We start from the raw sequence: 27,224 nt of genomic DNA, 5'->3' as shown, positions 1-27,224 counted from the left end.
CATCTAATCCTAGAAAATTAGCAAAATAATATACAAAAATTCAGAAAGAATTGATTTATATTTACCATTGCAAAATATGAAATTAATATATGGCTTTTCTTTTTTTATTTCTGATTAAATTATAGCTGAATTTTATATTCCACACAAATGGATAAAAATAATAAGTGAAAAGGGAATTTGCTGATAGTGTAAACACCTTATCTCAAGATTTAACTCTTGCTGCTGGTTCTTCATCTTTTCATGTAGGTACATTATTTACCATGTAACACTGAAGTTCCTTCCACAGTTTCAGAGGACACTGTTCTCTATCTGGTTTTAGGTTTAGCCAAGTGATTTGATTTGCCAAATGGGGTGGGTGTGACATAAGGAGAACCTTAAGATGTGCTTGTGCAATGGGATTTTTCTTTTGTGCTTTTAACATAACCATGAGAAGAGATTTTCTCTGCTATCAGTTGAATCTTCAGCTTGGGCCTAAGAATAATTTCTTAGGCACATAGCCTAAAGAGGCTGAAGAAAAAAAATAAATAAATAAATAGAAAACCTGAATAGAACTACAAGGAATAAAGATATTGGATACATAATTAAATACCTATCAAAAAATAAAATGCCAAGGCTAGATGGTTTCACTGGAAAATTCCACCAAACATTTAAAGAAAGATTAATACCTATTCATCTCAAATTCTTCCAAGAAATAGAAGAGAAGGGAATACTAGTTAACTTATTCTATGAGGCTAGTATTACAAGGACACCAGGATAAGACACCTGCTTTCACCGCTTTCACTTAACATAATACTAACAGTGCTGCTTAAAATATGACAAGAAAAAAAAAATCCAAAGACAAAAGGAAAAAGGAATGGCATTTTCTAGATAACATGAGTCTATACATAGACCATATTAAAGAATCCAGACATACCCAAAAACTGTTGGAGGTAATAAGTGAAGTATCAAAGTTGAATTCAAGACAAAAAAATTTCTCAAAGCCATAAAATTGATGAAACAATCTGCTCCTAAATAATGTCTTTTGGGTAATAAATAATTTAACGCAGAAATCAAGAATTTCTTTGAAACCAATGAGAATGAAGACACAATATATCAGAGTCTCTGGGACACAGTTTAGGCAATGTTAAGAGGGAAATTTATAGCAGTAAATACCCATATCAAAAACTTAGAAAGATCTCAAATTTACAACTTAAGATCACAACTGAAAGAATGAGAAAAACAAGAGCAAACCAACCCCAAACCTAGCAGAATACAAGAAATAACCAACATCATCATTGACTTTAAGGAGATTGAGAAGCACAAAATCAACCAAAAGATCAATGAACCCAGGAGCAGTTTTTGAAAGAAAAAAAAAAAAAAAAAAGTAGTAAGATACATACCAAATAGCTACACTAATAAAAAGAAAGAGAGATGATCCAAACAAACACAATCAGAAACAGTAAAAGGAATATTATCACTGTCCACAGAGAAATACAATTAACTATCAGAGAAGATTATGAACACCTCAATGCACACAAACTAGAAAATCTAAAAGAAATGGATAAATTCCTAGACACACACACCTTCCCAAGACAGAATCAGGAAGAAATTGAATCCTTGAACAGACCAACAATGAGTTCTGAAATTAAATCAGTAATGAACAGCCCACCAACCAAACAGCCCTATGTCTGATGGATTCACAACCAAATTCACAATCAAATCAAAGAGTTGATACCATTCCCACTAAAAGTACTCCAAAACATTGAGTAGGAGGAACTCCTCCCCACCATATTTTATGAGGCCAGCATCATCCTGTTACAAAAATCTGGCAGAGAAACAACAAGAAAAAGAAAATGTCAGGCTAATATTCTTGGTAAATATTGATGTGAAAATCCTCAATTAAATACTAGCAAACAGAATCCAGCACCACATGAAAAAAGCTAATTCATCACAATCAAGTAGGCTTTATCCCTGGGATGCAAGATTGGTTCAACATACACAAATCCATAAATATAATTCATCATATAAACAGAACTAGACAAAAACCACGTGATTATCTCAATAGATTCAGGAAAGACTTTCAATAAAATTAAACACCCTTCATGTTAAAAACTCTCAGTAAACTAGGTGTTGAAGGAACATACCTCAATATAATAAGAGTCATCTATGATGAACCCACAGCCAACATCATACTGAATAGGCAAAAGCTGGAAGCATTCCCCTTGAAAACCAGTGCAAGACCAGGATACCCTCTCTCTTCACTTCTATTCAACATAGTATTGGAAGTTCTGTCAAGGGAAATTAGGCAAAAGAAATAAATAAAAGGAATTCAAACAGGAAGAGAGGAAGTCAAACTATCCCTATTTGCAAATGACATGATTCCATAACTAGAAAGCCTTATAGTCTCAGCCAAAAAGCTCCTTCAGCTGATAAACAACTTCAGCAAAGTTTCAAGATACAAAATTAACGTACAAAAATTACTAGCATTCTATATGCCAACAACAGCCAAGACGAGAGCCAAAACAGGAATGCAATCTCATTCACAGTTGCCACAAAAAGAATTAATATGCCTAGGAATACCAGCTAACCAAGGAGGTGAATACTATCTACAATGAGAATTACAAAACAGTGCTCAAAAAAATCAGAGATGATACAATTCAAAAGACATTATTCAGAATATTGAAATGGCCATACTGCCCAAAGCAATTTACAAATCCAATGATATTTCTATCAAACTACCAACAACATTTTCACAAAACTAGAAAAAAAAATAACTTATCTGAGACTGAAAAAGAGCCCAAATAGCAAAGATAATCCTAAACAAAAAGAACAAAGCTGGAGGTATCATGCTACCAGACTTCAAACTATACTACAGGGATATAGTAACCAAAACAGCTTGGTACCGGTACAAAAACAGACACGTAAACAAAGGGAATAGAATTGAGATCCCGGAAATAAGGCCACAACGTACATCCATCTGATCTTCAACAAAGCTGACAAAAGCTGGCAATGGGGAAAAAAAATCTCTATTCAATAAATAAATGGTGCTGGGATAACTGGCTAGACGTATGCAGAAGATTGAAACTGGACTCCTTTCTTACACCATATACAAAATTCAAGTCAAGATGGATGTATTAGTCAGGATTCTTTAGAGGAACAGAACTAATAAGCATATGAATATATAAAGGGGAGTTTGTTAAGGAGTATTGATTCACATAATCACAAGATGAGGTTCCACAACAGGCTGTCTGCAAGCTGAGGAGCAAGGAGGCCAGTCTGAGTCCCAAAGCTGAAGAACTTGGAGTCCAATGTTTGAGGGCAGAAAGCATCCAGCATGGGAGAAAGATGCAAACTGAGAGACTAATATAATCTAGCCTTTTCACATTCTTCTGTTTGGTTTTATTCTGGCTAAGCTGGCAGCTGATTAATTTGTGCCCACCCAGATTGAAAATGGGTCTGCCCTTCCCAGTCCACTGACTCAAATGTTAATCTCCTTAGGCAACACACTCACAGACATATCCAGGAACAGTACTTTTGCATCTTTAAATCCAATCAAATTTATGTTTAATATTAACCATCACAATGGATTAAAGAATTAAATGTAAAACCCATAACTATAAAAATCATGGAAGAAAACCTAAGCAATACTATTCAGGAAATAGGCAAGGGCAAATGTTTCATGACAAAGATGCCAAAATCAATAGCAACAAAAGCAAAAATTGGCCAATGGAATCTAATTAAATTAAAAAGCTTCTGCACAGCAAAAGAACTATAAACAGAGTAAACAGAAAACATACAGAATGGGAGAAAATATATGCAAACTATGCATCTGACAAAGATCTGACATCTAGCATCTATAAGGAACTTAAACAAATTTACCAGAAAAAAATATTAAAAAGGTGGCAAAGGACATGAAAAGACACTTTTCAAAAAAAGACATATATACTGCCAGCAAGCATATAACAAAAATAAAAGCTGCATATCACTAGTCACTGGAGAATGCAAATCAAAACCACAATAAGATATTATCTCATACAAATCAGAATGGCTATTATTAAAACAAAAAAAAAAAGATGCTGGCAAGAATGCAGAGAAAAGGAGGACATGTTTTTGGTGAGAGTGTAAATTAGTTCAACCATTGTGGAAAACAGTATGGCGATTCCTCAAAGAGCTAAAAACAGAACTACAGTTCAACTCAGCAGTTTCATTATCGAGTATATACCTAAAGGAATATAAAATATTCTATCATGAAGACACATATGTACTCACGCTCATTGTGGCACTACTCACAATTGCAAAGAATGGAATCAACCTAAATGTCCATCAGTGGAAGTCTGGATAAAGAAAATGTAGTACATATACAACATGGAGTACTATGCAGCTGTAAAAAGTATGAGATCATGTCTTGCAGGAATATGAATGGATCAAGAGGCCATTATCCTTTTCAAACTAAAGCAAGAACACAAAACCAAACACTATATGTTCTCGCTTATAACTGAGAGCTAAATGGTAAGAACATTTGGACACAAAGAAGAGAACTGGAGCCTCCCAGAGGGTGTAGGGTGGGAGAAGGGAGAAGAGCAGAAAAAACAATTGAGTACTAGGTTTAGTACCTGAGTGATGAAATAATATGTACATCAAACCCCCCGGCATGAGTTTACCTACATAACAAACCTTCATATGTACATCTGAACTTAAAATAAAAGTTATAGATAAAAAATAGTAAATTAATTAAAAAAGATAATAAAATATTTTGGCTTAACAGGGCACTTAGTCAGCCAAGAGCTCTGAAGCCCTGATGGAGACGTTCAAGGAGATTAATGTTTTCATGCCTTCTAACACAACATTCATCCTGCAGTCATGAATTAAGAAGTAGTTTCAACTTTCAAGTCTTATTATATAAGAAATATACTTTGTAAGGCTATAGCTGGCACAGAGAGTGATTTCTTTGATGGTTCTAAGTAAAATAAATGGAAAACCTCTGAAAAGGGTTCACTATTACACATGCCATTAATAACATTTATGATTCATGGGAGGAGGCCAAAATTTCACCATTAACAAGAGTTTGGAAGAAGTTGATTTCAACCCTTGTGAATGACATTGAGGGGTTCAAGACTTAAAGTGGAGGAAGTAAATGCAGATGTGGTGGAACTAGAGGTGGAACCTGAAGTTGTGACTGAATTCCTGCAATCTCATTCGAAACTTAAATGAGTAAGGAGTTGCTTCTTATGCATGCTCAAAGAAAGTGGTTTATTGAGATCAAATCTACTCCTGGTAAAGATGCTGTGAACATTGTTGAAATTACAATAAAAGAGTTTGAAAATTACATAAATTAAATTGGCAAAGCAGTGGCAGGGTTTGAGAGGATTGATACTAATTTTACCAATTTACTATACTTATTAAATATCATCGCATACTGCAGACTAGTATTCCACAGAAGAAAGAATCAATTGATGTGGCAAACTTCTTTTTTGTCTTATTATAAAGAATGGACACAATGATCCCAATCTTCAGCAACCACCACCCTGATTAGTCAACAGCCATCAATATCAAGGCAGATCTTCTACCAGCAAAAGGATTGTATATGACTCACTCATGGCTCAGATAATTGCTAGCATTTTTTGGTAACAAAATATCTTAAAGTTATATATTTATTGTTTTTTAGCCATAATACTGTTGCAAACTTATACTACAGAATAGTGTAAATATAACTCTTGTGTGCACTGGTGAACCAAAAAAATTGTATGACTCGCTTTTTTGTTGTGGTCTGGAATCATATCTCTGAGATATGCTTTGTAGACAACCAAGACTTCTACCCCTCATATACACAGAAACTTACAAGTATCTTTCCACCATTTTTCTTATTTCAGTTTTTCTCTAGCATTACTGCACTTTACCCTAGTGTACCTTGTTAAGGGCTCCTGCTGAATCTTGTGCTTTATGAAATGCCTCATTCAAGAAATTTTATTTCTTTTACATCAAGACTCATTTGCCTTATAGTGCCTGATACTTTGGCCCTTTGGAAGGAATTTTATAAGCCAACTAATGGAAATACATGTGATCGAAAAAAATCAAGTGACATAATTCAGTAAACCCTTAACAGGTAGATTGTCTATAGCAAAAGTTCAAGTTTGGTTGGGATTATCAATTAGGTTTATAAGAGATGCTATGTTTAAAAAATAATAACCTGATGGAATAGGAAACACATATTATGCCAGACAGAATTTAATATATCACTCTAAATAATAATAATAGTATAGTACATTTATTAAGTACTCACTTTGTTCCAAACACAGTGCTTAACTTTTTAATTCATTGTTATTGTATCTTCAAAATGATCTAATTAATTAGGTACTAATAGTATCTAATTTATACAGATGGGAAAACTTGAAGTCAGAGACTTTACAGGGTTTTCTCAAAATGATATTTATTAAATGAGAAAGATGAAATTTGAACCCAGATATAGCAGGCATTAAAGAGTGCTCTCCATTGAAACCATTAGATTGTCTTACTCTGCCTATTTCATTATGGGTGCATATAGAAATCACAGATAGTTATTATTTCATTTTCTTCCTTTTTAATTGCAATCCAAATTGTATTTTTAAACCTCAATTTTATTATACTAGTTAGAGGATATAGGCTCAGCCAATTCAAGATGTTCTCTCTCTGTTTCCGAGGGTTGTTTCTGAGTTCAATTCAGTTTCAAGAAGTGTATATGTGTGATGCAAAATATATTAGGTGTTTAATCAGAGTTTTCATCTATTCATTCTACCAGTGACTTTTCTATCATTATTCGATTCTAGTTTAACCTATGGTCCACTACTGGATTCTAGTTTAACCTATAGTCCACACAGCTGCCTGCTGTTTTGTCTGTTTATCTTATCCAGGAGTTTCCTTGGATCCAGCACCTCTCTTTCAGGTCCTTAAGAGTCCGCTCTTCAAGCCGTAGAAATCTTAAATATCTGATTAGCACTATTTTTACTTAATGTTTTAAAAATAATATTCCACCAGATAATAAATGAATATTTCTATCTCTTTAGCAACTCTATGCTTTTTGTATGTCTTCAGCAACTCTGTTAAACAAATGAACAAGCAGTTTTATACCCATTCTGCACAAGACAAAATTGAGGCTGTATACATTATCTAACTTTCTGAATGCTTTGTGACTAAAATCTGGTAGAATGAGAAAAATAATCCAAATATTATATATTCCCAATTTAGAGCTTTGAAAGTAAAACAAAAGTGCTGCATAAATCAATTGAAGGAAGTGATTATGTGTGGCCAGAAGGCTGAAGTACATAGGGAATAGAAGTATTGAACAAGATTAGAAGCGGCTTCATGACAAAAAGTGTCATTTTAAGTAGATAAAGAAATAAGCAAATACCACATGCTCTCGCTTATAAGTGGGAGCTAAATATTGGGTACACACAGACATAAATATGGGAACAGAAGGCACTGGGGACTCCAAAAGAGGGGAGGCAGTGAGGGAGGAAGGTTTAAAAAACTGCCTATGGAGTATTTTGTTCACTATTAGGGTGATGGGATCAATAGAAGCCCAAACCTCAGTATCATGCTATATAACCATGTAACAAACTTGTACATGTACCCCTGAATCTAAATGTTTTCTAAAACACAATATATCTTAAAAATCTCTCAAAATTCATTAATAGAAACCAAACTCCTATTTTTATTACATAGAATTATATTATATTGGTGTATAATAATTAATTGTATCAATTCCCTTTGAGGAACATTTGTTTTTCTCCTAATCTTTGGTTACAAACATTGCTACAATAAGTAAAATTATTTTACTTGTAATCAAGTACACATGAGGACCAATTCTGTAAAGAGGAATTGCTGGGTTGACAGAAGTAGGCTTCAGAAGGTGGGTAATAACAAACTCCTTCGAGCTAAAGGATGCCTGAGCAAGTACATTTGCAATTTTGATAGATACTAACAAATTGGAGGGCTAATTATTTAATATCCATTATGTATTTTAGGATGCTCATTAAGAGTGGTATTGTAAAAATAAGCCACAACAGAAAATTTTAGTTACCTAATAGTGACCATTCCTATTGAATTTGTATCTATAAGGACTGTCAAAACATTGTCTTGGGTTTCTCAGAAGTCATACCTGATGCTTTGAAGTGGTAATATCTTCCACAAAGCAAGTGATCACTTTTTATACTAGTATATCATTTCATGTTCACTCTGTAAAGAATTATAACTTAAGACATATAAATTTACTCCACACACACAAAAAAATAACATCAAATGATTTGGAATGGGTAAGTGGGTGGAAGAGAAGAAGGTGGCTGCAAAATAAGAATAAGAGTAATGGGGGTGGCTGGCAAGAGGGTCAAATAGGAACAGCTCCAGTCTGCAGCTCCCAGCGAGATCAACACAGAAGGCAGGTGATTTCTGCATTTTCCAACTGAGGTACCGGGCTCATCTCACTGGGACTGGTTAAATAGTGGTTGTGGCCCACAGAGGGTGAGTAAAAGCAGGGTGGGGCATCATCTCAACAAGGAAGCACAAGGAATCAGAGAACTCCCTCCCCTAGCCAAGGGAAGCCAGGAGGGACTGTGTCATGAGAAACTGTGCATTCTGATTGAGACACTATGCTTTTCCCATGGTCTTGGCAACCCACAGACCAGCAGATTCCCTCAGGTGCCTATAACACCAAGTCCCTGGGTTTCAAGCACAAAACTGGGCAGCCATCTGGGCAGACACCGAGCTAGCTGTAGGATTTTTTTTTTTTTCCCTACCACAGTGGCACCGGGAATGCCAGTGAGACAGAACAGTTCAATCTCCTGGAAAAGGGGATGAAGCCAGGAGGCAAGTGGTCTAGCTCAGCAGATCCCACCACCGTGGAGTCCAGCAAGCTAAAATCCACTGGCTTGAAATTCTCACTGCCAGCACAGCAGTCTAAAGTTGACCTGGGATGCTCAAGCTTGGTGAGGGGAAGAGCGTCCGCCATTACTGAGGCTTGAGTAGGCACTTTTCCCCTCACAGTGTAAACAAAGCCACTAGGAAATTCACACTGGGAGGAGCACACCACAGCTTGGCAAAGCTGCTGTAACCAGACTGCCTCTCTAGCTTCCTCCTCTCTGGGCAGGGCATCACTGAAAGAAACGCAGCAGTCCCAGTCAGGGGCCATAGATAAAACTCCCATGTCCCTGGTACAGAGCACCTGGAGGAAGGGGTGTCTGTGGGCTCAGCTTCAGCAGACTTAAACATTCCTGTCTGCCAGCTCTGAAGAGAGCAGCAGATCTCCCAGCACAGCTCTAATAAGGGACAGACTGTCTCCTCAATTGAGTGCCTGACCCCTTACCTCCTGACAGGGAGACACCTCCCAACAGGGGTCGACAGACACCTCATAAAGGAGAGCTATGGCTGGCATCTGGCGGGTGCCTCTCTGGGGCAAAGCTTCCAGAGGAAGGAACAGGCAGCAATCTTTGCTGTTCTGCAGCCTCTGCTGGGCATACTCAGGCAAACAGGGTCTGGAGTGGACCTCCAGCAAACTCCAACACCTGCAACAGAAAGGCCTGGTCTAGCTCAGCAGATCCCACTGATGTGGATCCCTGGATGTTAGAAGGAAAAATAACAAACAGCAAAGAACAGCATCAACATCAATAAAAAGGATGTCTACACAAAATCCCATCCAAAAGTCACCAACATCAAAGACCAAAGGTAGATAAATCCACAAGATGAGGAAAAAACAGTGAAAAAAGGCTGGAAATTCCAAATACCAGAACGCCTCTTCTCCTCCAAAGGATCACAACTCCTCACCAGCAAGAGAATAAAACTGGATGGAGAATGAGTTTGACAAGTTGACAGAGGTAGGCTTTAGAAGGTAGGTAATAACAAACTTCTTCAAGCTAAAAGAGCGTGTTCTAACCCAAAGCAAGGAAGCTAAGAATCTTGAAAAATGGGTAGAGAAATTGATAACTAGAATAACCAGTTGGCACAGTGCTACTGCCAAATATATATATGTGTGTGTGTGTGTGTATATACATATGTATACACACACACACACACACACACACACACATATTTAAGTATTTTCTTCAATTCTGTGGCTTGTGTTTACATTTTCTAAAGTGTGTTTTGAAGAATAGAAGTTTCTAATTTGGTGACACGTGTAAACTGTAATAGAAAGCTTAATTTAATTTTTATGTTTGTGGACAGCTTTCATGCCCAACACATATCACTTTGCGTTGTGCCTCACTTCTATGAAAGCTGTTAAGAAATTTCAGGTACTCCGCCGGGTGCGGTGGCTCACGCCTGGAATCTCAGCACTTTGGGAGGCCAAAGTGGGCAGATCACGAGGTCAGGAGATTGACACCATCCCAGCTAACACGGTGAAACCCCGTCTCTACTAAAAATACAAAAAAAACTAGCCAGGTGAGGTGGCAGGCGCCTGTAATCCCAGGTGCTCATTAGGCTGAGGCAGGAGAATGGCGTGAATCTGGGAGGCGGAGCTTGCAGTGAGCTGAGATCGTGCCACTGCACTCCAGCCAGGGCGACAGAGCAAGACTCGGTGCTTGACTCCCTTATTTGGTGTTGGCAGGAAGCTCAAATCAAGCAAGCCCCAGCTCATGCAAGAAAACCCTAGCTCCACCTCATAATCAGAATAAAACACCAAAGCCAATCACTTCTTGCTGTCTTAACTTTTGAACCTGCTTAGAAGCTTATGTTGATTTTCCCAGAAAGCCTCAATTATGAGAGCTGAGGCGGGAGGATCTCTTGAGACCAGGAATTTGAGACCAGCCTGGGTAAAATAGCAAGACCCTGTCTCGAAAAAATAATAATAATAATAATAATAATAATAATAATAATAATAAAGAAATTAGCTTATTTCTGTCCTCTTGGTGCATGTGTGACATCATCAGTCTTAATATTTGTATCAGTTGTCTATTGATACTATAACAAATTACCGAACAAGTAAACTGACTTTAAATAGCACAAAGTAATTGTCTTATGTGTTCTATGTTTTAGAAGTTTCACTAGACGAAAATTCATGTAGTGGCAAGATTAATGAACTTTATGGAGTCTCTGGGAAATAATTAATTGTTTTGCTTTTTCCAGCTTTTAGATATCGCTTGCAATCCTTATACGACAGCTTCTTTCTGCATCTTCAAATCCCCAGTATTGCATCTTCAAATGTCTTTCTGACTCTCACCCCTCTCCTTCCATATTCTACTTTATTCTTACATCAAGTCCACGCAAATAATCTGGATTATTTTCCCATTTTGAGGTCCGCTGCTTAGCGACCTTAATTCCATTTCCACCTTAATTTTCCTTTATTCCATAAATTAACATATCTGCAGGTTATTAATCCGCAGATTAGATATTCCTTTTTGCCTAGATGTCCGTAGGATTTTTAAACGGCACGATACTTCACACTTCGCTTTTAATTACTCGCTAAAAGTACAGGCTTTTTTTTTTCTTTTTGCTTTGATGGTTTCTACCTCTTTTTATATTTTCTGCCAAAGTTGAAACATTTGATGTGTCTAAGTCTCTCCTCAGAGGTGTTTGGTACTCTCCGAAATTCAGTCCCTCTGGCCGCCCTGCAAGCTTAGCTCTTAGATAAGCTCAAAAGTATGGTTTTGTAGATTATTCTGCTTTTTCTGGTTTTTATTGTATGGCATTTACTTACAGCGTTTTAAATTTTATGTTCTTTTTTCTTTCTTTTCTCTCTCTCTCTCTCTCTTTTTTTTTTTTTTTTTTTTTTTTTTTTTTTTTTTTTTTTTTTTTTTTTTTTTTTTTTTTTTTTTTGAGTCAGAGTCTTCCTCTGTAGCCCAGGCTGGAGTGCAGTGGTGTGATCTAGGTTCACTGCAACCTCCGGCTCCCAGGTTCAAGCCATTCTCCTACCTCAGTCTCTGGAGTATCTGAAACTATAGGTGCCCGCCACCGTTTTTTTTTTGTTTGTTTGTTTGTTTGTTTGTTTTTTTTTGTTGTTGTTGTTGTTTTGTATTTTCACTAGAAATGGGGTTTCACCATGCTGGCCAGGCTGGTCTCAAACTCCTGATCTCAGGTGATCCACCCACCTCAACCTCTCAAAATGCTGGGGTTACAGGTGTGAGCCACTGTGCCAGCCTTTTAACATTTTAAGTCAAAATGCAACCTATTTACTCCTTAAAATTCCTTTCAATGTTAACATTTGGATCCACATGCAGAATGATCATGTAAATCAAAGTATTTATAGAGTATGACCTCACTCTATGACTAAAACTATGTTTTCTTCTCAAGTAGTAATAACACACATTTATTGAAAAATTAGAAGAGCCGTGAACAGTGCTGTTTTATATGCATTATTCTCATGTAATCAGCAAATCAACCCTTTGAGGAAGTTGCCCTATGATCCCCATTTATATAAGAATATCTTGAAGTGCCCACAGGCACACAGCTAGATAGAATGTGGCACAAAAAAAAAAAAAAAAAAAAAAAAAAATCCAGGTTTTTAAATTCTCATACCTATACCCTTAATTATTAAGTAATAAAGTCCCCATTTAATAACATATTCTTATGGACAAGTCACAAATGTCTGCCTCATTTTATAAGTCATGACAAAGCCTAAAGTCAGATATCTGAAATATGTAATCACACAAGATCTTTCAACAAAGTCTCCATAAATGTGTGAAATATAGTCTCAATCTTCAGTTATGAAAATCAGCCTTGCTCATGTTTTTGTATTCCTCTTTTTAATGGGACCCCTGTCACAAGTTTCAGGTTTATGCCAGATGGTTGTAAATGGAAAACAAATAAAAGGGGAAATAAAATATCCTTTTGCTTCTGCTCCCTGGCCACATATATCCAATAAAAACAGTAGAGAGCAGATTAGTTTTGATAATTAATTGACTTTTAGCAAAGAGTATGTTACCTTAAGAAAAAATCTGACAAAAAAGTTTTATGGGACACTAGGGAATGAGTGTCCTTTTAACAAAGTCAGAGAAAAGGAACTCTAAACAAAGGTAAAGCTTATAATATATATGTCTAGAAATAAAGAGCTCAAATCAGTGAAGTTCTAAGTCTCTCATGGTACTGGAAGTTGGCTGGAAGTGGTGATAGTGGAAGAGAAATTTTACTGAACCATAAAAATATGTCAAATGATTGAGCTCTCTTTTTGAACTATTCTTCAGTCTTGTCAGACTACTTTCTTTTATTATATTTAAGAATTCAACAGCCAAAAGAAGAATCTATTTCCAAAAAAGCCAGAGGAAAATGGGAGTGTCTTCATTCCTTTTGCAAATATTCTCCCTTTTTATGAGAAAAGAAAGCCATTCTGACAGAAAAAGTGAAGAATGTGCTCGCTGAATCTCTTTTATTGTACAATCCCATCTCTCTTCCTTTGTCTACCTTGTCATGTTTCATAGTCATTTCTTCACTTTTTATCATCAAGCTTTTTTTACCTTTTTCTGATCTTTCCCATTCTTCTTAACAGTACCTTTTCTTCATCTCCCTTCACAAAATACACCATATTTCATCTTCACGCAATATATACTTTCTTTTTTCTTCACTGTTACATTAATTCCTTACTTCTAAATGGGGTAATAGGAAATTGAATCACTACCAATTTCCTTCTGGTCTAAGTGTAATAGCAAAAAATCAATAACTGGGAATAGGTCAACCAAAGGTCTTATAGAACCCCATTAATCAATGAAATAACATCTAGTTGTGTGTGTGTGTGTGTGTGTGTGTGTGTGTGTGTGAGTGTATGTGTGTGTGTAGATGTGGTACTTTTTCTCTGTGTGTTTTCATGTATGTATGCCTATGTGTGGTATAGATATGCTTGTGTATATGTGCATATATGGTGTTTATGTGTACATGTTTCTGTGTGTGCTGTGGGTGTATGCTGGCAAAAATATCCAATATGTAGGTAACTCATGTCAGATCTTGCAAAATATGTTAAGTCTTAAATATATTTTAAATAGGTTTATGGTGAGTTCAGAAACTCTATTTGTCTTCATTTAAAGTCTGATGTGGAAAAAAGTCAAGAAAAATATACTTGCAAAAGCAATTCCCTAAGAAAGGAAGTGGAAGGAAGTTTATGCTGCTTGCATTTTATAATTTAAAAAGTAGTTGTACTAGTTATATAAATTAAATATCCAAATATCTAGTGTTTTTCATTGTATACAGAAAAAGGTAACATCTGCTCACAAAGGTAAATAATTTGTTACAGAATCATTTTCTTCCACAGTTTGCTCATTTTGATACCAATGAGGCTTCTACAAATCCAATCCAATTAATTCATTAATATAGTTACAGGGAAAATTTTCCAGTGATAATAATGTCCTTATTGTATTGACTTAAGTGAAGTTCCACTGATATTTTCTGAAGGATTATTATAATCAGGAGTCAAATACTTGCCTAGTAGATTCATCTGGTATACACAAGTAGCCATGGCTTCAGTGTAGGTCTTAAAAATATGCTTTAAATTTCATTTCTGTAGTATATTAATATGTAAGCAACAATACACTGAAAGTGCCATTTTCTGGACTAATGCTGAAAAGATGAAAATACCTATTCCAATAAATATTGCAATACAAATGAGTAAATAGTATTTCACTTGAAAACTGAAAGTAAATATCAAGCAAAATGTTGTTCTTAATACAAAATCCCTCATTAATGTTTCTAGTCTCCAGTCTTATTTTCAACACGCTTAGTGAACCATATGTTCCTTCTAAGAGATAGTTTGATAAATTTGTCTTTCTCGGGAAAAGCAAGCATGCGAGGAGTAAGATGAACCATGATGGTGTTTTCTGTTGTTATTAGTCTTGGTAGAAATCATGAAGAGCCTAATGTGGTTGAACTAAGTAAGCCATATGGAAACAAAAAGAAGTCATATTCCTTATTGGATGCCACATAAATAAATTCTACATGTAAAAAGAACTACAATAGAATCGTAAATAATTCCCTCTGTTAAAGAAATACTGATGGAAACATTTCAGAATAATACAAATAAGATAAATAAGAACATATAAAACTGAAACTTAATGGTATAATAAGTTTTATCCTATTGCAGTGATTTTTAGGTAAAACTAAATGCTAGAATGTGTTTTTGTGTTTTAAGATTTTCATCAAGCATCACAAATGAGTGAAACCAACATACTCAATCAGAAAATAAATTACACTGTTCTAACAACTATTTTTCCTAGATAACTTTGTATTAAATATAAAACTGAAACAAATGTTGACATCAAATAATCCAGAAAGGTTTAAGAAAATTATTACTTTTAAAAAATAACGCCAGGCGTGGTGGCTCAAGCCTGTAATCCTAGCACTTTGGGATCACGAGGTCAGGAGATCGAGACCATCCTGGCTAACCCGGTGAAACCCCGTCTCTACTAAAAATACAAATCTAGCCGGGCGAGGTGGCGGGCGCCTGTAGCCCCAGCTACTCCGGAGGCTGAGGCAGGAGAATGGCGTAAACCCGGGAGGCGGAGCTTGCAGTGAGCTGAGATCCGGCCACTGCATTCCAGCCCGGGCGACAGAGCAAGACTCCAACACTTGTGTTAGAAAGTTAGCAGTATTACAGATTGCAGAATAGATAGGAAAGTGAAAAAAAAAAAAAAAAAAATACATAGATTCCCTGTGTCTATAATTGCTGAGAAATTATCTGAATGCAACAAATTCCATAATTTTTAAATGTCAACCTTAAAGTACTGGAAAAAATCTTCTATTTGTGCTGGTTATGAAAACAGCTAAATGAAACAAAATCTTAGAATGAATATTGTTATATTCCTGTAAAATGATCTCCATATAGAAAAACACTATCGATCTCCAGGCACAGTGGCTCATGCCTGTAATCACAGCACTTTGGGAGGCTGAAGCGGATGGATCATGAGGTCAGGAGATTGAGACCATCCTGGCTAACACGGTGAAATCCCGTCTCTACTAAAAATACAAAAAATTAGCTGGGCGTGGTGGCGGGCACCTGTAATCCCAGCTACTCAGAGGCTGAGGCAGGAGAATGGCGTGAACTCAAGGCGCAGAGCTTGCAGTGAGCAGAGATCACGCCACTGCACTCCAGCCTGGGCAACAGAGCGAGACTCCCTCTCAAAAAAAGAAGAAAAAAAAAGAGAGAAAAAGAAAAACACTATCGATCAATGCATGATCTAGGAAATTATTTGAGTCCTATCTTCAAAATATGGAAGTCCATCTTCTCCTATTTTTTCTTCTTTATCATGTATCTTAGTGAATTTCAGCAAAATTGCACTTTATAAATAGTTGTGTTGACATCCTTGAGGGCAATGAATCTGGAAAGAAATCATTAGGAGTCTTTTGAAATATTTACTGGAGAGGAATAGTAATTCTAGAAATATTTTGAAGGTAGAATCAATATGGTTTGGTCAACAATGGAATGTGTAAAGGTAATTACAAGGGGCTTATTTCTCATTTCACTTATTTTTCATTTCATGTATGATAAAGGTATCATACATTTATTTTAAAACAAAAATAATTTTAAAAATTAGATAAGCCCTGGGCGCGGTGGCTCAAGCCTGTAATCCCAGCACTTTGGGAGGCCGAGACGGGTGGATCACGAGGTCAGGAGATCGAGACCATCCTGGCTAACCCGGTGAAACCCCGTCTCTACTAAAAATACAAAAAAACTAGCCGGGCGAGGTGGCGGGCCCCTGTAGTCCCAGCTACTCGGGAGGCTGAGGCAGGAGAATGGCGTGAACCCGGGAGGCGGAGCTTGCAGTGAGCTGAGATCCGGCCACTGCACTCCAGCCTGGGCGACAGAGCGAGACGCCGTCTCAAAAAAAAAAAAAAAAAAAAAAAAAAAATCAGATAAGCCACTCATCTGTGTGTGAGTATGTGTGTGTGTGTGTATGTGTCATGAGATGTGACTCATGTTATGGGTGACATTATAATACTCAGTCAATAAATTAATGTATAAGCTAATTTTTATAGTAATTAATTATACTATCCAAACAAGTTTTATATCCTTGAAATTTTATTACAATGTATATATACCCTGTACATGCTTCTTTACCATTAATTATTCTCCTATAACATTATTTAAATAGGTATATATGTTGGTAAAATATTTGAATATAACATAAATTATTCAACCAATCCACTATTTTTAGAAGTGTAAATGGTTTGCAGCATTTTACTGTTAGAAGCATTGCTGCAGTATACAATAATTTATGATACATTTTCAGAAATGAAATTAAAGGGTATGTTTTGTAAAACTTGATAAATATTCCTAAATGTTATAACCTTCTAAATAAATAAAATTCATATTAAAATTGTTAATTTTTTTCTTAGATGGCAACTCTGAAATCTGCATGTGGCAAAGTGTTCTCTGTCTGGATTCAACTCTAATTATTAATAATGTGATGTAGAGTTGTATTTAAGGATTTTTAAAATAATTACCTGACAAGGCAAAATTATTATCCATTGTTCTAATACTTGAATCCCTGTTTAAATTTCTCTAATCTTGTACTTAGTCACTTTTTACATGAGCCAATATATTGGTACAAATTATATTACCTCCCAGGTACGCCACTTGAGAATGGAAAATTCTCTCACCAAATTCTTCTTTGCATTGATATTATTCTTTGTCTAGTCCTTGTGTATTGCTCTGGGGGCAAGCAAAAAAAGTTTAGTTTATCTTCTTTTTAACATATACATATATTTAATAGGGTTTTGTTTCCACCTACTTACCACCTTCTTCTTCTTCTTCTTCTTCCTCTTCTGGGTTTTTTTTTTTTTTTTTGTCAACTTCATATGACATGATTTGAACTTCTGCCAGAGACTAGCCACTTTTTCCTTTACCCCCTGCTTATTTTTTTATTGTGGTACCTAGACCTAAAAGGAATCTCCCAGTTATCTTTTGAATAATAAAGAATAAAATTAAGCTTATCATTGCTAATTGATTATCATGCAACATGTATTTACATTCCATTTATTGGCATGAACACCTGTTAGATCAAATTAAGATTTATTTCAACTAAAATTCTTCCCTTTACTTACCGTGATATTTAAAAGTCTATATATTTCTATTTTTATTCTGTGCCTATGTAGCTTCTATCTATATCCCGCATGCACCATGTTTCTTTGAGGCATGAATTAAAACATCCGGCGAATAGGGATACAAAAGCAATCGTTCAATGCAGGATAGTCTAGCTTTTAAAATGTTATTTTTTGGCCACTTTATGGGATATGAAACCATCATTTTTTGTGCTATTTCCCATAATTTGGAGAAAATGCTACATATCCAAATATTATGAATAGATATTAAATTATTTAATAGCCTAACTAATCATATGACTTTTAATATAGCAACAAATAATACATGTAAAATGAAAAATTTTATCTGTAAATACACCTGGACATTTTTACTCTTGTAGAAAATTGTTGCTGGACTATGTTTCATACTGCCTCATTTTCATTTTCAGATTTGAAATTTTTTCAGCTCATTTATTTATTCAATAAATGTTTACCTCAGTAAAACAACTTTGTGACAGCAGTTTTCCAGGTACTGAGAATAAATCTGTAAATAAAACAACTCAATATTCCTATGCACATGGAGCGTACAAACTAGTAAGGAGAAACAGGCAATAAACAAACAATTTAAATCTATAGCCTGTCATATGATGATAAAGATTATGGAAAAATTCTAGCAGGGAAGAACATTAAAGAGGGCAAAGGCCAGGGTACTATTGTTAATAGGATGCTCAAACAAGATCTCACTAACAAAGTGCCATTTGTGTGAAAATCTGAAGGAGAAATAAAATAAATGAATCATGCAGAGATTTGGCTAAAGAGCATTTGAGATTTAGAAAATGAGCCAGACAGAATCCATGAGACAGGCACATGCCTGGCAAGGAAGCCAGTATGATTTGGGAGGGAATAGGATGTGAGGTTAGAGGAAAAAGAGAGGGCCAAAGAATGAAAATTCTTGTAGGTGACTTCTTGTAAATTCCTTGGCTTTTATTCTCGCAAAGATGAGAAACTATGAGGAGTTTGAGAAGAATGAGATTATTTGTCTTATATTTTTAACGGATCACTCTGACAGTGTTCGTTTGAGAATAGACTCTAGTGGGCTAAGAGTAGAAGCTGACACAGTGATAAAGTCTGGTGCTTTATTTTTGCAGCTTATATATGCTGGAATTTTATCTTGCCAAGTATTGCCTTATGTTGCTACTTATTTACAGCTGCATAAAATCCTTTTCCACAATGGCATCACCTGATGTTCTGTGGTTTTCTTCTATATTACAACGGATAAAAGATATGGCTCCCTTGAGGAAAGATAAATGACAAAGGTGAGTGGCAAGGTAATTACAGAAAGGTTCTCTCTATGTTTTATAAGCTTTAATTAAGTCCTACAATATCCTTCTCTAATGCACAAATACTGTGAAACCAATTTTGTAGAGGGTGAAATTGAGGCAAGCTGAAAAGTAACCAATCAAAAAAGTTCCAAGATCGGAATTGTTTTTCTCTATGGAAAATATGTGCATCCTTTTTTTAAGGATGAAAACCTTGTTTCTATCTCCATCAGTTTTTCTTACTATTTTCTTGATGCTTTGTTTTTGGCTGACAGACTTTCTTTTCCAGGAGATAATTAGGAAGTAGAGTCATGTGAGAAGCTGAACTGAGCTCTAGTGGTCATAACATGGTAGGTAAACTGTTGGAGATTAATTGCTTGCTGACACTGTCACTGCTGAGCACTCAGAATGTCTTAGCTTTACTGGTTTCATTAAATGTGCAGTAAGAAAATTGTTTGGGCTATTGAAAAATTATTCATGTAGCTGAAGGAAAAGTAAGGATGTGAAGAAGCAAAGTTAGTGGCAAATCCCAGATATTTTAAGGTGTTTCATCGTGAGAGGCAGTTTAAATAATATAAAAGACATGTAAAGAATACTGACTATTGATTTTTTCCAGATTTTGATTCATTTTATAAAAATATTTTGAGGAACATGTCTTTTTTGTTGAGATCTGTGTTGTGCACATGGGAGATAAGAACGTAAACTAAGGTCATAGTTCAGAGCAGAAGCAAACAAGTCAACTACCTTGTATTTAAATGTAGCTTCTACCACTCAATGTTTGTAACACCTTGTAAACACTATAGACCTCTTTGTGTCTCATCTGTTCATCTGTGAAATAATAATAATTATTAACATCTTACTGAGTTTTGTAAGACAGAAATAGATAATATATATTCTTAGAACAAATATAATAAGAGCTCAATAAGTGTTATATGATTGGTATTATTGTCATATTCATATAAGGCATGTCCCTGCCTCAAGAAGTTTGTATTCTATCCTGAACTATAAAAATAAGGCCTTTCAAAGAAAATGTGACGTATGTGATAAAGCAGGTGGTTCTACAGAAGTTCAAATAGGAAAGGATGAGTAATCTGGTACAATGGCCAGAGGATGATGTAGAAGGCTTTAGTTGTGAGCCAAGCCTTGAAAAAAATGTATTAGAACTGTGGTTCCAACAGATACAGTTCAAGGAGAATGGCAGCTCAGAGGACAGAAGGAACCTGTGTAAAACTGAAAAAGCTGCAGTGAGTTTTCACATTTTATAAGAGAGAGGTAAAATAAGATCCTATGTTAAGGTATGACTCGACTATGGAGAACACAAAAGGCCACATAGGTGACTTAGAACATTGGAAGCTTTTGAGGAGATCTCACTTTACTTAAGAAGTGCTTACAAAATAAAATGGCAGCAGAGGCCAGGAGAGATGCCCAGTTGCAGTCTGAGTGAGCCAGTATGGGGTTGATTCAATAAAAACCTTCCAATTGTGAGCAGCCAAAGCTACAATGAAGGCAGTGGGACAAAAACAATTGTTTAAGTTTTCCTAAAAATTACTAAAGACTATAATAACAGATTAGATATAGGGGAAGACACCGAGGAAGCCTGGGATGAGTGACAGTAGCTCCAAAATTTTAGATAAACTGGAAAATGTTGACAGAGACTGGGAAAATATCAGGAGTCACGGGAAGAAGGGGGTGAGTTGGACAGGTTGGTCAGTTAAAATTTGGAAATGTTAAGATTACTATGACGTTGGAGATTCAAGTGGAAATTGACATCCATTGGACTGGAGTTCAGGAAAAGTAAGATAGATATAAAAAATAATATGAAAAAGATATAGAGTTTCTATCATGTATTCAAAGTAAAATAGTTTCAACATGTTTCCAGATAGATTTGTTTTATTATAACATTCAGAAAAGGATGGAAAAACCAGTTAAGTCTAATTATAACCTATGAACATGGGAAAAATTCATTGTTACATTAAGCAAGAAGTCAAAAAATAACAAATACTTAACCAAAAGTTCTCTACTGTAAACCCACTTTTCTTCTTTCTTAACCTAACATCTATGTATAAACTAAATCAAGCAGCTGAATGGGAGGATCTCTTGAGCCCAGGAGTTCCAGGCTGCAGTGAGCTATAATCGTTATAATCATGTCACTGCACTCCAGCCTGGACAACAGACAAAGACCCATCTCTTAAAAAAAAAAAAGGATAGAACTTTTATTTTAATTCAGAACCAACCATTCTTTCATCTCTTAAGAACTTAAATTCTATTAAGTAGCTGGGACTGGAAGAATAAATTGCATAAATCTATTTGGAGAAGTAACATGGAAAATTACAGTGTCACAGCCATTATTTCCTTACATTTTATTGGTTGCGATCTCCACAGAGGATTTAAATAATTGAATTCTTTACTTTTTTAAAATTTGTATTTATTTATTTTGGGATGGAGCTTTGCCTTGTTGCCTAGGCTTGAATGCAATGGCGCGATCTTGGCTCACTGCAACCTCCACCTCCTGGGTTCAAGCGATTCTCCTGCCTCAGTCTCCAGGTGCTGGCCACCATGACCAGCTAATTTTTGTCTTTTTTGTAGCAGCGGGGTTTCACCCTGTTGACCATGCTGGTCTCAAACTCCTGACCTCAGATGACCCACCTGCCTCGGCTTCCCAAAGTGCTGGGATTACAGGCATGAGTCACCATGCCCAGCTGAATTTGTTACATTTTAAGAAAGTAGTTCTGCCCTATGAGACTTTGAAGCAGAGGTGCAGGTGAATGGAGGAGATACAGTGCTTTACACTAAATGGATCCAGCCAGCTATGGTTTCCAAGCTCTTGAGCCTGCTCTTTACGGTTTGCTTTAAAATGGTTATGTCTGCTCTGGGAAGGTAATGCCAATAATCAAGTTTATTAGATGTGTACATAATTAAAGTTAATAGTCCTTGAGAAGTGTCTTGAGGGCCCTTCAATGAGGAAAGGACATGAGATTTCAAGGCATGGGCTTCATAAAATCTCCTTTGGTTACTCAGATACATCCTGTAGTTTCTTTTTGTTTCAGGGTGAATTTGAGGGTACTTAGACAATTAGAACGTTACTGTGAATACATCCCTAAATTTATTGTTTATTATCATGTAATATACCTTATTAAAATCTCCTTGCAAATTTTCAAATTATTTCTAATGCACATAGAAAATATGGCGGATTTTTAAATATTTGGGATACCAAATTGATTAAGAATGTTAAATTCAATATTGAGAAATAATATGAATTAAAATATGTAAAATTTAAAGACTGTTTCAAACATGCCCTAAGCATTAAAATTTTCCTAAACTTTTTGTGAATCCCATTTTAAAAGTTGAGAATGAAGGAATTCTATTTTATGCTGATAAAAATCGATTGGAGTTCTCATACAAAGGTGGTCCCTCCCTTCACAAATTTAGTTGGGAAATTTCAAACACCATTCTGTGAGGATGCCAGGAATTATTAACTTCAAACTTTTCAGTCCCATCTCACACACATATCTTCACACAAAAAACTAAAGCACACAGTTACAGCAGATGTCACATAGCTAACAGTTGTGATCCTGGGATGTAAAATGTGACTTATATTAAAGGCTCTTTAAATATGCCCTTTGGTTTTGTCATCATTTGAAATTTTTTACTGGTTAACTTTTTCCAAAGTGGCAGGTTCTTTCTATGGGTTTACTGTGAACTCTCTCATGATTCTCCATCCACCTCTTTACTCTCTTCTCTTCTCACTCCTGTACATTTTTATTGATTACTTACATGGAGTATTTAGCTGTCTTTTTGTGTTTTGATCATCCTCTGTATATCAGAGATTAAGCTCACACTCAATAGTACTTACAAATTTATTTCCGATTATAAAATGATTTCCTGCCTATGATGAATTCTGGCATTATGTATTAAAATAGCAATTCGTATTTTTCTTTTCCCTACAAAATGTTTAAGTATAACGTCATTCACATTACTTTATTAGGAATCTGGCTAAATATATTGCTTTACATTAGTGCAGTACAGCTCTGGACAAACTGTTTTTTCTCTTTTTAACTTCCTGGAATTTGGGGAAATATGGTTGCTCACACAATGAGTCTGGACTTTTGTTTTCTAAATGTCCAATATGCTCAAAAATGCACTGAAATCATTTAATGTAATATTTAAGCCCATTTATACTGACATTGCCTGAATGAATATGAAAATTATTTGCATTTCAGCTGAATATCCTCACAGTTTTAGTCTACAAATTCTAAGACCCGTATAGTATTAAAATTTTCCCATGTGATAAAGCAAGAAAAAATAGCTGTAAGTGGGAATTATAAAATGCAAGTATGTGGTACTGTCTTGGTCCATTTGTGTTGTTGTAAAAGAACACTTGAGGATAGGTAATTTATAAAGAAAATATATTTATTTGACTCACAGTCCTGCAGGCTGTAAAAGAAAAATGGCACTAACATCTGCTTCCAGTGAGGGCTTCAGACTGCTCTCACTCATGCTGGAAAGCCAAGAGGAACCAGCATGTGCAGAGATCACATGAGAAAAGCAGAGAGATGGGGAGAAAAGTGCTAGACTCTTTTAAACAACCAGCTCTCACAGGAACTAGCTGAGCTAAAATTCACTCAACACTCCACCTCCCAGAAAATTTTTCAATGGATACTAGTAATTGAGTTTCTACACTGAGATAAAAAAAGGAACAGTTTGTTATACCAGAGTATTTCAAAGTAAATAGCACAGAAATATATGTGATTGTTTCTAGACGCTAAGTAGTAAGTACTTTTGATCACGAAATGAAAAACCAGGTGGCAAAAAACACCCTACAAGGGATTATGAGAAACCAGACCAATACAAGAAATTGAGAAAAATCTGGATCTATGCTTAATATTTCATATATATGTTTTTAAATTAATGAATAATATTTCCACATTTTATGGGGTACATGAAATATTTTGTTAATTGCATAGAATGTGTAATAATCGTCAGGATATTTAGGTTATCTATCACCTCAAGTGTTTATCATTTCTGTGTTGAGAACATTTCAAGTTCTCTCTCCTAGCTCTTTTGAAAAAAAGCATTATTATTAACTATAGCCACCATACTCTGATATCAAACATTAGAACTTATTTCTTCTATTTAACTATATATTTGTACCCATTAACTAAGGAAGAGCTGGAGAGACAAGTGGTGGATCAGGTAAAGAGCCAGGAGCAGCTGGCTGCGGAGCTTGCAGAGTACACCACGAAGATCGCACTCCTGGAAGAGGCACAGAGGCGCAAGGAGCACGGGGGCGCATGGAGGATGAAGTTGAAGAGTGGCAGCACAGAGCCAGAGTAGCCCAGGATAACCTGGTGAAGACCAAGGAGGAGCTGCACCTGGTGATGACGGCACCCCCGCCCCCGCCGCCCCTCGTATAGAAGACAGTGAGCTACCATGTCCAAGACCGCTTGCAGGACGAGAGCTCGGAGCCCACTGACTACACAGAGCGGAGCTGTCTAGCGAGGGCATCCGGGATAACCGAAACGAGGAGAAACACATCACCAAAGCGGAGAACGAGCGCGTGCAGCGGCCTCTGCTGATGCTGAGCGGCGAGCTGTCCCAGGCCCAAAGTGAGAATAAGAGGACTCATAATTACATCATCCACAATGAGAACATGAGGCAAGGTCGGGACAAGTACAAGACGTTGCTGCAGATCCGGCAGGGCAACACCAAGCAGTGCATCGACCAGTTCGAGGCCATGTAATGGCCAGGCCAGGACCGAGGGCAGAGAGACGCTCTGCTGCGGGCGCTGCCGCCCTCACCGCCAGCCTCCTCACGCTTGTGTCTTTAGTGCTCCAAGTCTAGGAACCTCCTCATCAGATCTCAGTTCCTTTTAAAAGCAGTTACCCAAGAGAAACGTCCTGGTCTGAGAAGCAGTGGAGGCGTCCTGGTTTGTTTTCCCCGATTGTATCATGGTTCCAAGCAGGCCAGATTCTGGCTATTATTCTCCAATCACCTCCTGTGTTGTGCTGGGAGCCGGACTGATTGAATTAAGGAAAATGCCTGTAAAGTCTGAGTAACAAACTTCATGCTGGCCAGTATGATACAAGATTCAATATCATTAAAGGAAACCATGTCGTGGCTTACACCTGTGCCATACTTTTTCTGTATTTGAAATAAGCGCAAATTGATGGATTTTTTGTTTTTAATTTATATGAAGGATCCATCTTTGTATATTTACGTGCTTTTAGGGGTAAAATTTTTGGAAATTGAGTCTGAGGCACTCTTGAACACACACAATGATTCTTTCCTCCCGTCACTCCACGCAGCTGGCAGAGATCGCAGTGGTCACCAGCGTAAGCGGCCTAGGACACTCGGATAAATTTGAAAATATATATATATATATTTTGTTGTTGCTGAACAGTTAGAAGAATACATTGTTGGACTTATACACCTAATTAATGATCAGCTATATAGTATTTATATGCAAGTGATAATACAGATTTGTAAAACATTAATTTTAAACAGGGAAAGTTTTGTTCTGTATATTTTGTTACCTTCACAAAATAAAAGAATTACATGTTAAAACCAAAAAAAAAAAAAGGAAAAGATGTCAAAATGACAGAAGTTTTTACCTATCTATAACAAACTTGAACGTAAACAATTTAAATTTCACAATTAAAAATTGACTGGCTGAATGGATTAAGGCAAAAAAAAAAAAACAAGACCCAATTACATGCTGCCCACAGAGCTTCTTTTCACCTGTGAAGACACACATCGACTAAAAGTGGAGAAATGAAAAAAAAAAAAAAATCCACAAAAACGGAAATGAAAAGCATCTGAGAATAGCTATACTTAGATATAACAAAATTTAAACCTAAAGGTACAAAAAGAGACAAAGAATGTCATTATACAGATTTAAAAAGTCAATTCAGCAAATAATATAATAATGGTAAATATATATGCACTTAAAACTAGAGCACCCAGGTATATAAGCACGTATCATTAAAGCTAAAGAGAGAAATCGTCTCTAACACAATAATAGTTGTGGACTACAACATCCTGTTTTTAGCATTGGACAGACAATGTAAACAGAAAATCAACAAAGAATTATTGGACCTAATCTGCATTTTAGGCCAAATGGACCTAAAATATATTAACACAACATTTCATCCAACAGCTCCAAAATATGCCTTCTTCTCGAAAGCACATAGAACATTCTCCAGGATAGATCATATATTAGGCCATGAAAAAAGTCTCAACAATTTTTTAAAATAGAAATTACATCAAATATATTGTCAGATCACATAGACTAGAACTAGAAATAATAACTAGACAATTTTAGGAACTGTACAAATACCTGGAAATTAAACAATATGCTCCTGAATGACCAATGGGTCAAGGAAGAAATTAAGAAATAAATTTTATCGGACATGGTGGTGTGCAACTGTAACCCCAGCTACTCCAGAGATTGAGGCAGGAGAATCACTTCAACCTGGGTGGCAGAGGTTGCAGTGAGCTGAGATCGCGCACCACTGCACACTCCAGCTTGGGCTAAGGAGCAAGACTCCATCTCAAAAAAAAAAAAAAAAAAAAGAAAAAAATTTTAAAATTCTTGAAAATAATGAAATGTACCCAAACCTATAAGATATAGGAAATGTAGTGCTGAGGGAGTTTTATAGCAATATTGGCCTATGTTAACAGTTAGAAAGATTTCAATTAAATTATCTAACAATGCACTTCAAGATACAATAAAAGAAAGAATAATCCAATCCCAAGTTTACGAGATAAAAAGAAATGTAAAGACTTAGAGTGGAACTAAGTGAAGTGGAGACTATAAAATAGTACAAATAATCAATAAAATAATTTTTGAAAAGATGAACAAAATTGACAAATTAGTATTAAAATCACAACAAAAAAGAGAGAAGACTCAAATAAATAAAATTAGAAATTAAAAAAAGAGACATCATTACTGATCATACAGAA

The 27,224-nt window shown here is 36.0% G+C and overlaps 1 pseudogene; it reads left to right on the top strand.

Annotated features, from left to right (window-relative positions):
- Positions 1-25,002, top strand: part of LOC108544460 (ezrin pseudogene) — a 116,116-nt pseudogene extending 91,114 nt beyond the window's left edge.
- The last annotated feature ends 2,222 nt before the right edge of the window (positions 25,003-27,224 follow it).

The sequence above is a fragment of the Rhinopithecus bieti genome, unplaced genomic scaffold (assembly GCF_001698545.2).
Source record: "Rhinopithecus bieti isolate Rb0 unplaced genomic scaffold, ASM169854v2 scaffold_1422, whole genome shotgun sequence".
NCBI lineage: Eukaryota > Metazoa > Chordata > Mammalia > Primates > Cercopithecidae > Rhinopithecus > Rhinopithecus bieti.
Note: the sequence above shows the minus strand (reverse complement) of the source record. Positions and strands in the feature narration are given on the sequence as shown.